Source organism: Pinus tabuliformis, chromosome X (assembly GCF_031772625.1).
Source record: "Pinus tabuliformis cultivar Carrire ecotype Pingquan chromosome X, CPIR1, whole genome shotgun sequence".
NCBI classification, from domain to species: Eukaryota; Viridiplantae; Streptophyta; class Pinopsida; order Pinales; family Pinaceae; genus Pinus; species Pinus tabuliformis.
In genome coordinates, this window is record NC_142308.1 from 1,157,170,614 (window position 1) to 1,157,187,362 (window position 16,749).

Consider the following 16,749-nt stretch of genomic DNA (forward strand, 5'->3'; position numbering starts at 1 on the left):
TAAGTCATTAAGAACTTGATCCATTCAACCATCAATACTGAAGCTAAACATAATCACGCTGTTATCAGAACTCAATACTAGTAACTAGACATCAATTATGCACCCAGAACCCTACAGAATAGTCAAAGGCAGTTAAAACAAATTTCAAGCAGGGTCCGCAACTTCACCAAAAGACATCTGCGAACATCCGTGCTTGTGCTGCTTTCTGATATGCGGGCATCCGCACCTGCACGTCTTCTTATCTGCGGGTATCCACACCTACGCACTCTTTTGCTCTGCGCGTATCCGCACCTGCACCGTGTCGCACCTGCAGTCCTGCGGCTACATCTGCACCTGTGCACTCTTCTGCTCTGCAGGTATCCGCACCTGTGCACTCTTCTGCTCTGCGGGTATCCGCACCTGCACCGTGTCGCTCCTGCGGTCCTACGGCTAGATCCGCACCTGCACACTCTTCTACTCTGCGGGTATCCACACCTGCACTGTGTCGCACCTGTGGTCCTGTAGGTATAGATAGTTTTTTAGTCTTCAAGCATACCCCAGACTATCAGATCTACATATCTGATCATGCGCCATGGAGATCTCGACCCATTCAGATCTAGCTATCACTCAGATCTAGCTATCACTCACCAACCAATCACAAGTATTTCAGATCTAACTCACCTTAAGATATTCAACCCATAAGTGTGCAGCCAAATGATCTCCTTTCCTTTTTATAGCCTTAGGCCTTTCACAATACCACGGACCAAAAACCATAACAATTCAATACCATGGACCCAATACTTGGGATCAACACTTTTGGATGCAATACCACGGACCAAAACCATAGGATCAAAAACTGTCGGACTAATACCATGAACCAATCATGAAAGTGCGTGATCTTTTCTCTACATGAAAGAAACTTTTCTCTGCATGAAAGTGCGTGAACTTTTCTCTACATGAAAGAAACTTTTCTCTGCATGAAAGTGCGTGAACTTTTCTCTACATGAAAGAAACTTTTCTCTGCATGAAAGTGCGTGAACTTTTCACCATATGAAAGAAACTTTTCTCTGCATGAAAGTGCGTGAACTTGAAAATAACTTTGCTGCACTATAATTTATCATCTGTGTGATTTTCCATCAAGGACAACACTTGTCTCATAATGCCAACAGGCAGAACTCTCTTTTGGGTTTCTCTCACTATGTCTTTTGGGGCTAATACACTGGGAGGTGGATTCTGAATCAAATTTTCAATCATATCCTCCTCATCTTGTAGTTTCCCCCCATGACGGTTTCTAATGCACAAAGTGGTGCATAATAAACTTCATCCTCCTCTTCCTCCTCCAACTAGAGAGGCAGATCTTGTCCTAATGAAGATTGGGTAGGAGGATATAGGATTAACTACTTGGACATATGCTCATTCTTTATGGTCATGTTCCTAGTTCGACAACTAATGTAGGCATTGACGGTAGCCAACTAGGGTCTTCCCAGAATGAGAGGATACCCAGTGAGCTTTGCCTTGGGATGGAGAACTAAGAAATCAGTAGGGTACTCCGAAGAATCAATGGAGACCATCACATCTTCCACAATCCCCTCAGGGGTCACGGTGGAGCGGTCTGCTAATTGTAGCATGGTTGTGGTCTTCCTTAAGGAACCCTAAAGGTTGAGTTTGAGCATTGTGTCCTTTGTCATCACATTAATGGCGGCTCCCAGATCAATCAAAGTATGTGGGAGCATGGTGCCATTGATGTGGACATCAATTACTGGGCTTCCAAGGTCCAGATATTTTGGACATATTACCTGCCCCAACATTAGGTCAGACAGTTGTCCCATGACATTGATGGTTGGGGTATCTCTCTTGCGCCTTCCTGGATGCCTAAACCACTTCTCTTTGATCAACCTATTGTAGATAGGCATATCTTTTATGGCTTGGAGAAGTGGTATCTTCACACATAACTGTTTCAATTGTCCTAGAAGTTCAGTTTCTTCTGGGATAGGCTGGACTGTCATGGATAGTCTCTCAGGAAAGGGTAGAGTTGCTTTTGGTTCACTTTCCTCTTTATCTTCCTCAACCTCCCTAGGTGGAGGCTGACTATCTTGGAGAACTTTCCCAAATCGCAAATTAATTTCCTGGATCTCCACAACATAAGTTGGGCATGATGGTTCCCCACTATACACTTGCTGAGCCTGTCTATTGTTTGGGTTCAGATTCGGCTAGGCAAGCATTTGGGGTTTCTTTGGTGGAGGAGGAGGTACCGACTATGGTTGGGCAGGTGGTGGAGGCAAAAAGAGTAGGAAGAGAGTTGTATTGGGCCTACACCCCTAATGAGGTGTATTCCATTGAGGTGGTGGTTGAGCATAGGATTGCAATAAATGGTTGACTGGTTGGGCATGATATTGAAATGAGAAAGACCAAGGAGGAGGCGTGGACTAGGAAGGATGAGCAGGGGGACCCCAAGAAGGTATGGAAGTGACTGTGTTCGGGTTGTAGTAAGCCTGCAACATCCCTTACATCCCCTGTTGGTATGGTCTAGGTCCATGCAACCTTCTTTGGTTATGTAATAGAGTTGTTCAGTGGCTCCCTCAGCCCCTTGATATACAGATTTAAGTCTGGGCAAGGAAGGGCACTTATCTATAGAATGATTCTCCTCACAAACTAAACAAACCTATATAGAGTTCAATGGGCATTCATTCCTAGGATGCCTCTTGGTGCATCTAGGGAAAAAGATGGCCAAAGCCCCCTTTGCTTCCTCTTGTTTCCTTTTGATATGCAAGGTATCCATTTGCATGGCAAGAGTCTGCAACATCTCACTCTTGATGTCTTCCAGCATGTTTCCAACTTCTCCTTTAATGGATGAATTGGAAGAAGAGGTACTGGCAATGGGTTGACTCCCCCTACCTTTATTTCTGGCTGCTCTAGAATGGTTTCTAAAAACAATCTTTATGTCCTCATAAGATAGTTGGTAGATGTCTCCCCCAGCCAGTAGATGGAGGGTGTCTAGAAGGTCTTCTAGAATTCCCTTTCGTAGGACAAGCTTTAGAGATTCAGGGTCAAGTGTACACCTAGCCCTTTTGTAACTGAGTTGGAACCTCTCTTCATAATCTTCCAAGGATTCATCACTTCCCATGGTCATTCGAAAGATTTCTTCTTTGGTATATTTTGACCTACAGTAGTCTTGATACTTGTCATTAAAGGCCTGCTGCATCTGTGCCCAAACTGTGATGCTATTGCCAGGTAACCCCATGAACCAGCGCAATGCTACATCCTTGAGAATAGAAGGGAATAGTTTCAAATTTTTCTCGTCTTCTGCATAGTAATAGGTTCGACAGATGACAACAAACTCAAACAAGAAGGTGTCAGGATTTTCTGTAGTCAACCCATGGAAGTGAGGTAGGGCTGAAGGAATTATATTCTTCATTTTGGTGTCCCCATTTGTCTCCCAAATGGGAAAGGTACCCTCTATTCTCTCTCCATTTCCCCTAGAATTTCTGTTTTCAGCCATCGACTTAGGAGGGATGTTTTCCTCTTCTTCTTCCCCTATAGGTTCTTCAAATATGTCGGGTTGTTCACCTAAGGGTTCTTATTGATCGTAGACACTGAAGAAGAGAGAAGGTTGACGGTGTGAAGCAGTGGGGGTGTTGGGCAAAAATTTACCTAAATTATCTCTATTCCTACGAGGCATGAAAGGAAATCTTTTTGGTTAGTTTTTGTTTCTTCTTCCCCACACTGATAGTACCTGCAAAACTGAAATTGATTGAACAACCAAACAAATAGCAACTAACTAAAATGAAATTTGCAGAATTGAAGAGGAAAGCAAAAGAAATGCAGAACTAAAAGAAAGGAAATGACTAATCTACTTTTGTTGAAATGGAAATTGCAGAATTGAAGAGGAAAGCAAAATAATTGTAGTACTAAAAGCAAGGAAATGACTAATCTACTTTTGCTAAAATAAACTATTGGCAAAATGTTGCAATAGGAAATAGAAGAAAGTAGTAATCACATAATACTCTGACGCTTCCCTGAAAACGGCACTGAAAAGATGGTGAGCACCAGTACTGCAACAATAATGCTGCAACTTCTAGGCTGCCTACTTTACTCTTATCAACGCAGTAGTTCGTAACAAACTTGGAAGCGATGGTGCTGTATGCACAAGTACTAGTTCTTACTGTAGGTTGTCATTTGTTTAGCCAATGCAAGATCACTAAGAGCTCAAGCCAACTTCTATGGATTCCAGAAGAAGCTTTATATGTGATGGAAGGAAAAAAGAGATTATTATATTGATGCTATTCTACTTGCAAAAAGGAAGACTGCAATGTAAAGCAAACCAAGGAAATCCTAGTTAACCACTAATCCTACTTTTGCAAAAAACACTATGAAAACTATGAAAAGAATGCCATTATCTACTCAAGGAAGTAAAAAACATCTACATAAGCTATTTCTGAAAGTAAATGAGCAAAAAAGATCTTTTTGGATTTTTATGTATTTTTATGTGAATTTGTTATGCATGTAATTTATTTGTTTGTGGATGTGGCAGTGAATAGGTGGCGATGGAGGGTGGTTTTGGGACTTGAGAGGATGTAGGATGGTGTGGATGGGTCCTAGGAGGTCTCAGGTGCCCTTCTAGAGGCTTTTCCCAAACTCGGCCTTCAAAAGAAACCCTACAGGAAAATCTACAGGAGGACACATGAAATCTACAGGAGGCCTACAGGAGAGTGGGTGGAGAAGGTAGATGAAGGTTGGAATGAAGTGTTAGGGCACCTAGGGTCTACCAAGAATCATTAGGAGAGAGAAAGATGATTGGATTTGCTCAAGGAGAGAGAGAGGAAATTCTATGGAAAATGCAGGAAACTAAGGTAGAATTGAGGGGAGACTTGGGCAACCTGTAGGGCATGGATTAGATGGAGGATGGAGTGGTTGATAGGCTAGACTACTGCTAGAAGATATCTGCTACATAAACAAATGATAGTCAACCAATGAGATTAAGCAAGCAAGGAAATAAGTGCATCTAAAAAAACAAAGTTTTTGCATCAAAGTAAACTATGATCTATGGAAGAAAATTGTTGGGCGTGGAGCCTAATTATCTTCTGTATTCAAAGGTTTTAGCCGGATGTATACCCCAAGAAGACTGTACACCCCTCCATGTGGGGGGGGTGCGGGGGGGACTTGTCCCCCCCGCGGTGGTCTAGGAGGGCTAATCCCCCCCGGTTGGGGGGTCTAGGGCCAGTGGTCCCCCGATGGGGGTTCGGGGCAGTGCCCCTGAACCTAAAAATAGATGTAAAATTGCCTTGTAAAAGTCTAGTAATTTCTAGTCAATCTAGGCCGTTCATTAGGCGGTTGATCTAACAGTAGAAGTTATATTTAATTTAGGGTTTTTTTCCCTAGAAGGCAGCCCTCACTATATATGAGGGAATTGTATTGCATCTATGTATATCTGTATTTTGATTGAGGAAAAGAGAGTAGATTGAGAGTGAAGAGGGAGTTACAGTAGATCTACTGTAGGTTGCATATCTTGAGTTTTCTTGATAATATAATAAAAGAAGCACTGGTTGTTTCTCCATGGACATAGCCCAAACTGGGTGAACCATGTATATCTGTGTCTCTCTTGTTTTATGCGTTTTTTGTGTTTATATTTCTGAAATATTTTATGTGTTCCATTGCTCTGTAATATATAATTTTCTAAAAACTGGTATCAGAGCCGAAGGTCTATTTGGCTGATAAACTCGTAGAATATAAGGGTTCCTGGTTTGAGTGGGAGCAATGGCAGAAGATGGTAGGTTTAGGGTTGAAAAATTCAATGACCAAAACTACCAGCTGTGGAAGATGTAAATGGAAGATTATCTATATCAGAGAGATCTGTACCTACCATTGAACAGAAAGACAAAAAAGCTAATGAGTATGATAGACACAGAATGGGATATTCTCGACAGAAAGGCACTTGGAACAATACAACTGTGCCTAGCAGTGTCGGTAGCGTTTAACATTTCAAAGGAAATGAAAACGGAGGGCTTAATGTCGACATTCGCCAAACTATATGAAAAACCCTCGGACTCAAATAAGGTATTTCTTATGAAGTGTTTATTTAATATGAAGATGTCAGAAGGTGGATCTGTTGCAGATCATTTAAATGATTTTAATACAGTTACAAGTCAGTTAAGTTCTGTAGGGGTCACTTTTGATGATGAAGTTAGGGCTCTGTTATTTCTGTGCTCATTGCCAGAAGTTGGAATGGTTTAGTTATGGCCATTAGTAACTCTATCTCTGGATCTAGTACTTTAAAGTTTGATGATGTTGTCAGTGCAATCCTTAAGGAGGAAATGCGACGGAAAAGCTCCGGTGAGACATCAGATAATGCTTTGATTGCAGAGACTAGGGGAAGAAAAACGGAAAGAGGAAAGAGCCCAGGATATCGCAGTAAGTCAAGAAAAGGTAGATCCAAGTCCAGATCAGGGAACGTGCACTGGAAATGCAGGAAGAAAGTATACCTGAAGAAAGATTGCAAGTCTTGGAAGGGAAAAGAAGGAGACGCACAACAAGAAACTAATCATGTAGCGAATGTAACAGGTGATGTGTTGCAATATGCTTTGATTCTTTCATTAGAAAATATTATTGATGCATGGGTGGTAGATTCAAGGGCCTCATTCCATGCCACACCTAATAAGAAACATTTTCTTGATTATGTTCAAAGAGATTTTGGACAGGTTCGTTTGGGTGATGATAAACCCTGTAAAATTTTTGGAATGGGTGCAGTTTTCATAAAACATAAAAATGGAAATCAGTGGCTATTAAAAGAGGTAAGGCATGTTCCAGATCTAAAGAAAAATCTGATTTCAACAGGGCAGTTGGGAGGTGAAGGTTGCCTAACTGCTTTCACAGATAAAACCTGGAAGGTCACTAAAGGATCCCTGGTAATAGCGAAAGGAGGAAGGGTTGATACATTGTATTTATGCAATGGTATTTCTAATTTTGTTAATGCTTTAACCTCTACAGGAGAAGATATGAAATTGTGGCATCATAGGCTCAGGCACATGAGTGAGAAGGGGATGTAGATTCTTCACTTAAGAAATTTGTTGCCAAGATTGAAGCATGTTGATTTAAAATTCTGTGAGAATTGTGTTTATGGAAAATAGAAGAGAGTCAGATTCCTAAGAGTTGGGAAAGAAAAGAAGAGCAAAAAATTAGAGCTTGTGCATACAAATGTATGTGGACCTGCTCAAGTATCATCTCTTGGTGGCTCTCATTATTATGTTACTTTTATTGATGATGCAACTAGAGAAACCTGGATTTATTGTATTTGAAATAAATCTGATGTATTCGATACTTTCAGGAAATGGAAAGCTTTGGTTGAAAATGAGACAGGAAAAAGGTTGAAGTGTCTTAGATCAGATAATGGAGGAGAATATTGCAGCAAAGAGTGTGATAGGTACTGTTTAAAGAATGGAGTTCGTAGAGAGAAGATAGTTCCAGGAACACCACAAGAAAATGGCGTGTTAGAAAAGATGAACATGACAATCATGGAGCATGCAAGGTGCATGAGATTGCATGCAGGATTGCCTTTACAATTTTGGGCAGATGCTGTAGACACCGCTCTTTATCTAATAAACAGAGGGCCTTCAAGTTCCTTGGATGGTGGTATTCCAGAGGAGGCATGGACAGGTAAAATGGTAAACTACTAATTTTTAAAGACTTTTGGTTGTGAAGCCTTTGTCCACATTAATAAAGAAAATAGAACAAAGCTTGAGGCAAAATCAAAGAAATGTAACTTTATTGGATATGGTGTTAATGATTTTGGTTATCGCTTATATGATTATGAAAATCACAAAATCATTAGGAGCATAGATGTAATATTCAATGAAAAGGTCTTGTATAAGAATCAGTTGTAGCAAAAGAAACAGGAAAAAGAAAACAACGAATACACAGTGCTTGACGAGATCACAGAAAAAGTGATGGTGGCTAAAAATCATAATGATCAACAGCCAGAGCAACAACCACAACAACAACAAGCACTTCAAACACTAGAAAGTGGTGTTAGAAGATCTACCAGGATAAGTAGACCCCCTGAACGATACTCTCCTTCATTATATTATGTATAGTTGACTGATTCTAGTGAACCAGAATGTTATGAAGAAGCAGTGCAGGTAGAAACTAGGAAGAAGTGGGAGGCAAGCCATGAAAGAAGAGATGGACTGCTTAGCACATAACCAGAATTGGGACTTAGTCAAGTTGCCTGCAGGTAAAACAGCATTGCAGAATAAATGGGTTTACAAGTTGAAGGAAGAAGATGGAGGTAGAAAAAGGTATAAAGCTAGACTTGTGGTGAAAGGGTTTGCACATAAAAAGGGTATAGACTTTAATGAGATATTTTCTCCTGTTGTGAAAATGACTTCAATCAGAACTATTCTAATTCTAGTAGCAGCTGAAGATTTGCATCTTGGGTAGTTAGATGTAAAGACAACCTTTCTCCATGGGGATTTGGAGGAAGAGATATATATGCAGCAGCCACAAGGATATGAGGTAAAAGGGAAGGCGAAACTAGTGTGCAGGTTGAAGAAGAGCTTGTATGGCTTAAAACAAGCGCCAACGTAGTGGTATCTAAAATTTGATAGGTTTATGTCTGAACAAGGTTATACTAGGTGTTACTCTGATCATTGTGTTTATCTCAAAAGGAAAAATGATGGCAGCTATATTATATTGTTATTGTATGTAGATGACATGCTTGTTGTAGGTTCTAAAATGTAGGAAATAAATGTGATCAAAAGGAAATTGGCAAACTCATTTGTAATGAAGGATTTGGGTGCTGCAAAACAAATCCTTGGTATGAGAATAACTAGAGACAAGAATAATCGCAAATTAACATTGTCTCAAAGTGAGTACACAAAAAAGGTGTTGAAAAGGTTTAATATGTAGAATGCAAAACCAATTAGTATACCTTTGGCTAGCCATTACAAATTAAGTAAGGAGTTGTGTCCCAAGACTCAGGAAGAAATGGCTCATATGTCTAAAGTTCCATATGCATCAACAGTTGGAAGCTTAATGTATGCAATGATCTGCACAAGGCCTGATATTGCACATGCAGTGGGAGTTGTAAGAAGGTACATGAACAATCCAGGAAAAGAACATTGGATGACGGTGAAGTGGATCCTCAAGTATTTGAGACGTACCACAAATTAAGCGTTATGCTTTAGTGGTTCAAACATTACTCTACAGGGATATGTTGATGCAGATATGGCAGGTGATAGAGATAACAGGAGGAGCACTACAGGATATATATTTACTGTAGGTGGAATAACTGTCAGTTGGGTTTCAAAAATCCAAAGTCTTGTTGCATTTTCAATAACAGAAGCAGAGTATGTTGCTGCTACAGAGGATAGTAAAGATATGATTTGGTTACAAAGGTTTGTAGATGAATTGGGTAAGAAGCAGGAGTTCGGGAGGTTATGTAGTGACAGCCAGAGTGCAATACATCTTGCAAATAACTCCACATTTCATTCCAAGACTAAACATATACAACTCAAGTACCATTTCATATGGTCAGCATTGGAAGATGGACAGTTGAAGCTGGAAAAGATACACACTAGCCAGAATCCTGTAGATATGTTAACAGAATTTGTAACCACGGAGAAATTGAGAATCCTCTCAGTTTCAATTAGTCTTCAAGTATGATCAAGAAGATGAGAAACAACCAGGCCCATAGTGGAGTCATTGTCTAGCAAATGAAGTAGTGGTGGAGTTGCTATAATCAGTATCCAAGTGGGAGATTGTTGGGTGTGGAGCCTGATTATCTTCTGTATTCAAAGGTTTCAACTAGATGTATACCCCAGGAAGACTGTACACCCCTTCATGCGGGGGAGTATGGGGGGGACTTGTCCCCCCCACGGGGGTCCGGGGGGCTAATCCCCCCTGGCTGGGGGATCCAGGGGCCAGCGGTCCCCCGAAGCTAAAGATAGATGTAAATTTGCTTTGTAAAAGTCTAGTAATTTCTAGTCAATCTGGGTCGTTCATTAGGTGAATGATATGATGGTAGAAGTTATGTTTAATTTAGGGTTTTTCGCCCTAGAAGGCAACCCTCACTATATATGAGGGAATTGTATTGCGTCTATGTATATCTGTATTTTGAGTGAGCAAAAGAGAGGAGATTGAGAGCGAAGAGGGAGTTATAGTAGATATGTTGTAGGTTGTATCTCTTCAGTTTGCTAGATAATATAATGAAAGAAGGACTGGCTGTTTCTCTGTGGACGTAGCCCAAACTGGGTGAACCACGTATATCTGTGCCACTCTTGTTTTATGTGTTTTCTTTGTTTACATTTCTACAATATTTTATGTGTTTCGTTGCTCTATAATATATATTTTTCTAACGAAAATGTCGATAACCAATGAAAGAAAAGCATGAAAGAAGACTGTTGCAAATAAGGAAATGAGCATGTTGAAGAAGTTCTGAAGCAAAGCAAACTAAACTATGAACCAATTAGAAAGCTGCAAACACTAGAACTCCTATCAAGGAGGAAAATCTGTGTTTTTGGGGCAGTAAGAGGGTCTTTGCCTCATATCATTGTCCCAAAGGGAGGAAGAGAGGCTAAGGCACTACTGCTAGCCTTTTGGATCTTTTCTTTATCACTGCTTAACCTGCCACTGAAAACACAAATAGAAGCAAACTACTGAATCATCAAAAACAACATATTCTTAACCATAAAAGAAATATATCTTGTTGGCCTTATGACACAGGTTTGGCACTATGTCACAGGTGTTATCCTTGATGGCAACTCACTCAGATGACAGATCACAGTTCAGGCTCTCAGAATGTAAGAAAAAGAGATATGCGCAGGTTCCTCTTAACCAAGTCACATATACACGTGAGTTTGACAATCATAAGGCGCGTATACGTACGCACGCACTTTCATGCAAGGAAAAGCACGTACATGTGGGAAAACTTATTTCTTGGTCCATGGTATTTAGTCCTTGGTATTTGGACCTATGGTTTTGGACCATGGTATCTCGTCCGAAGTGTTGAACACAGGTATTAGGTCCATGGTATTGATTCTTTATGGTGTTGGACCATGGTATTGAGTAAGGCCTAAGAATATAAAAAGGGGAAGGAGATCATTAGGCAAGGGCATTCACTTAAGCATTGAATATCTTATGAAGAACAAGATCTAGAATTGGGTTATGGTGCATAGCTGGAACTAAACCAAGGAGGAACCTGAGCACAAGAAGAAGGATAAGTTCTATTGTTGGGTCAAGATCTTAAGGCTTGAATAGTAGTAGCTTTTTGTGATTTTGATATGTTATATTTGGAGCATGATTTGATCTATAAATCTGATAATCTAGGTATAACTCATGTCTGAATAAGTGAAAAGCATAAATTATCTTTTATAGATCTGTATGCAGGTTCGGCATAGTAGAGGTGCATATACACATTGGTTCAGTAAGTTAAAGCGGCGTATATGTAGGTTGGTCTTAATACAAAAGTGTACGTACGTAGGTTATACATATTGAAGTAGCATACATCTCATGAAATATGTTTTAGCTACTTCTTTATATTGCTGCAGTATTCTGGGTTCAGATTTGGTTTTTGGTTACTGTCAGTGTATTCTGGTTACAACATTCAGAGAAGTAATTGTTTGATTCAGTTGAAGCAAAGGAGATTGGTTGATGCAGATGTATTTGATGTTTGATTATTGTCATTGATGGATCCAGTCTGAAAAATTATGAAACATGGTCCCTGGAAGAAAAGAGTAGGTTGTAGCCTTCTGTAGGTCAGCACCTACATACTAGCACATCAGCTAGTACAAGAGCTAAGGGGGTTGTAGCTCCCTTCTAGGAGAAGCTAGAAAACGAGAGAAGGTTGTAACCTTCTGTAGGTAGAAGCCTACGTACTAGTATAAGACTGCACCAGTACAGATCCATTGTAAAAAGAAGTTTCTAATTGAAAGAAGATAGAGACGAATTGCAACAGGTGGTTTTCACCCACATTGGGTTTCCGCCTTATATCTTGTGTTCTTGTGTGTGACTGTCTATTCTATTTTACTGTTCCTGGTTACTAGTTATATGGTTCTGACACATAGATTAATGATCAACATCCGAAGAATAAATTAAATTATAAATCTGCAAGTTATATGCGAGTTTCCTTAACTGTAGTTGCGTATATACTCTGTTTTCTCTAACTGAAGTAGTGTATGCAAATCTGATTATGAAATGAAAAATAATTGACTTGATAATACTAATTCACCCCCCCTCTCAGTATTATTTCCAACAATTGGTATCAGAGGAGGTCCTTCAAAAGAAGCTTGATCGCTTAAAGGAAGATCTATCATCATGAGCAACTACGAAAAAGAGGCATCGATCAGGCCACCAATCTTTGATGGGAGAAAGTTCGTCTATTAGAAGGTAAGAATCACAGCCTATCTTCAATCTCTTGGTACAGAAGTTTGGGATATCGTGGAAGCAGGATGCACATTTCCATCAGCAAATCCTATAGATACGACTGGTAAGAAGCAGTATGAAACAAATGCAAAGGCTATCAATACTCTCTTAGGGAGTTTATCTCAATCAAAATTTGTCAAGATTATGCAGCTCAAAACCGCAAAAGAAGTATGGGACAAGATCGTTTCGAGCTATGAAGGAGACGATCAGGTAAAATGTGCAAAACTACAAACTCTCAGAATTCAATATGAAAATCTCAGAATGTACGATGATGAAAGTGTGGCTAATTATCTCTTACGTATAGATGAGATTGTTAATTGTATGAAAAACTTGGGTGAAGAGATAAAAGAAGTTACTTTGGTTGAAAAGGTTCTAAGATCTTTGTCTTCTATGTTTGAATCAAAAGTCTCTACCATAGAAGAAAAATAGGATCTACATAGTATTACCATGTCACAGCTGCACGGAATCCTAACTACTTTCAAAATGAGAAAAGGGGGACCATCAGACAGGAGAGAAGCCGCATTCAAAGCTTTAGAAAAAGGATATTACAATGAGTCAGGACATATGTTAGAAAGAGAGGAAGAATCAAACTTTTACAAGAACCTTCAACGAGGTTCTAGAAGATTCAGAGGTAAGCTACCTGTTATAGACATTTTTGGGCACTGCAACCCCAATCATAAATCTCAATAAACTAAGGGCTCTTAAGTCCCTAAAAGTGTTGTTCTGACCCCTAAAGGAACAAGGTCAACTGATTACATCTTCTCCGAGAAGTTCTCCATGAAAAACTACTCAGAACTGGTCAAAACTGGACCATTTCACCTGCTCCATAGGCAAAGTGCGTTGCATCCCACCTAAATACACACAGTAGGTGCGATGCATTTCAAAAAGCCCTTCTATGGGGTGCGATGGGCGAGAAGGGACAAATGGCAGGGTCAATCTGCAAGGTGGAGAAGCATGGAATCTTCCAGAAACTTCTCCTGTGACACTTGCCTCTCTGAATTCGACCAGGGATGAGTAAGAGATCATCAATCTCCAAGTGGAATCAAGAACTATCAGAGAGAAGACACTAATCAACTCTCAAAAGCTGACTCACCTCCCTTGCAGACATCTATATATGGATCCCTCATCCCAAAGATCTGGAGGCTGGAATTTTGCATCTTGTAAGGAAGTGCTGTTGGTTTCTAGGTGCAATATCATAGTGTTGGGTGATCTAAGCTTTTCATGAGGTGAAGAAGGGCTTCTTGCTGAGAGGATGATGCTGGGTCAGAAAAATTGGTTGTAGTTCTCTTGGCTCTTTCTTGATTATCAATAAAGCTATTCAAGTTTTCCTCCATACTCTTGTATGATTCATGTTTTATGCATTTGTATGGTCAATGTACATATGATCCTATATTGTTTATGATAATAGATCTATGTTCTTGTATAGTGTTATGCTGCTTTGAATCTACAGGTACTCTGTGAAGCTGGGTATACAAGAAAGCGAGTAGCAAAGGACTATCAGAAGAGGGAGGAATCGAGCAAGGAACCAAGCGCAAGATAGAGGTTGGTCTCCTTTATTCTTCTCTCATCTATCTCTCTTAAAGGAAAATGAAAGTAGTTTTACTTTGTTTGTTTCTAAGGTAGCCACTAGCCTTAGTGGGATTAGCAGTTCTGCATAGACACTATTCCCGGTAACAAAATGGCGACTCCGCTGGGGAGCGAGTAGATTGTTTGTTTATCTACATTTGTTTACTTTATAAACTTACAGACGAAGCCTGAAGTTGAGCCAGGTAGCCTTCGAACTGCATTTGCTATGCAAATGAAAAGTAGATAAACGTCGCTTCAGTCTATCTTCAGGTTTTGTTTATGAATTAAACAATTGATTTACAAGCTCTCTAATTGCCCTTGTGGTGGGTCTAGTAACCTCCTTAGGTCTACCCCTGTGATTGATTTACTGATTACCACTTGCTCGGCCAAAATCCCTGAACTGAACTGCAAACTGTGACCCGGAACCCAATCAAAGTCTCGTCCCTGGTCCAGCACACTGTCTGTTCTGTGAACTTCAAATGCATCACACTTCCCGAGTGTAGTAGGTGCGCTGCATTTCAGTTTCACTGTGTTACAGGTGCACTGATCAGACAAGGCCTTGTTCCTAAATTTTGGTTTCTGTGCTCATTCTTTTCAGATCTATTCAGGAGTTTTGCTGCCTGTAGTCAGTACACCTCTATTTGAAACCCCTTTCCTTGCTGTCATTCCACCTCCATTGTGCAAAGAACTGTGAATGTTTTTATGTATTTTTTGAGTCATTTTCAGTTCTCCTTTACAAAGAAGTAGCATAATTGTACTGTCATTTCTTGATTTGAAAGTGCTGCAAGTGTCGTTTTCAGTCATAGAAGAGAATCTGATTGTTCTTGATAGTCGATTACCTTGTTACTCTTGTATTTGATCTGAATTAGTAGTTTTTCTAGTGTCGAAAGCCAGTTTTCAATTCCAAATCGCAAAGTGTTGTCATTGTCCTCATTTTGTTTTGAAAAAGAAACTTGTTAGTATTTGTCACTTTGAAAGATAATTCAGATTTGCGCATTAGCTTTCTTTTCATCATTTACACATTAAGAAGGCTGAAAACAAATACATGCATGTGCATTTGCATTTAGACTGTTTGTTGGTTTGATTTAGGACAATGCATATAGTGTGTGCTCTTTACTCTTTGTTGAAAGAACGCCATCTCTCTTTCCTTAGTAGCTAGGATTTTCATTTGCCAAAAAGAAGATTAAACGACTGTTTATCATCTTAGATTGCATTTTAGGAATTGTACATCTACATCATGCGGTGAACCTGAAAGGCAAATCTCTTAAGCAAGATCAACTATAAAATAAATTTAATGAATCTAAAAACGCTTTGGAACCTAACGCACAACATCTAGAAGTCTAGGCTAGAGACGTATTCCGGCGTCGTAAAGCTTGGTAACTGTTGTTTTCACTGTTGGTTGGGTGATTCCTCCACTTTGAGACGATAAGTGCCAGTACGGACTTGTGCTCCCACGTACCGTCGAGTATATTTTGGGAGACCACAATAGGCTTAATCCTTTATCCATAGGAAGTCGTGTCTGCCGCCCTATCGATCGCAATGCACTGAACACAGTATTCAGGAAGATTGACTACCATACTGTAAAAGGTATTCTGCAATTTTGCAATTGGTTTGGTAATCCCTCTGTCTAGATTTCCAGAGAAGTCCCTTTCGTTCCTTTTCAGACTCCTTAATGGAAAAGGTCCATCTGAGCACTTATCACTTTAGGCTCATTAAAAATTGAAGGCGACTAGAGTCATCTTTAGTTTTTTCTCGACTCGTAAAAATTGAAAAAACAAGTTGTGTCAAAGCGTCTAAAATTTATTTTAAATGGAATAATTATCACCTTTCCTACATTGGTCTTAGGTTGAGGAAAATGGAGTCCACCAACCAAGGAGTTCCCCTTGGAGGAAATCCTAGTCCCTTCTCCTCTTGGGGAGATGTTGGCGCACCCCATATGGCCACATTGTCGCTTCCAGGATTGACAATCGGCTTGCCCGTATGGCTCTTCTCAACCTCTGTCATTCAGAACAACGTGATTCCTGAACAATCAAGTCAGCAACTAGACGATTCCAGAGTTACCCCCCAACCCTCTACTTCGTCCAATTCTTCCTCTCCTCCTTCCTCTTCACTTGACGAAGCTTGTAAAGCCAAAAATCAAGTATTGAGAAGAAGAAGGAAAAGAAGAAGAAAGAGAAGAAGAAGAAGGAGCTAAAGGCGAAAAGGGGCAACCAAGCATCGTCTAGCGAAAATCCACACACTGCACCGACCAGGCCTAAATCGCCATGTGACATTTGCAAAGGAGACCACTATCATCGAGATTGTCCTTGCATCCCTTGGATCTTAAGGAACTGGTCTCCTCGTTTGCACAATCCGGTGTCGTCAACCTCTGGTGATCATGTTGAAAGTACACCATCAACTAGTGAAAGTGAAGCCCCTGGACAAAAAGGAAAATATAAATTTCCTTGTAAACTGTGTGAAGGCGATCACGCCATCCACCATTGTCCCTTCTTAGATGAGGCTAAAAGAGTTTTGGACGACCGTCCGGTTTCACCGTTACAGCTCCCTCCTCGATATAAGAAACTCTTGCCGAGTCCGTCACTAGTTGAAAATTCAGCTGACACGCCCTTGTGGTCGGCTGAAGCATCTATCATTGAAGAAAAACCATCTGAATCCATACCAGACGAGAGTCAAAAGGTCGAGGCAGCAGTTGACCCAGTCTTGCCTTCAGAGGTTCCATCTTTAGATGATACAATCACCGAAGAGAACAAGAACGACACCGTTCAAATTCTCTTCCTAAACACAGACTCC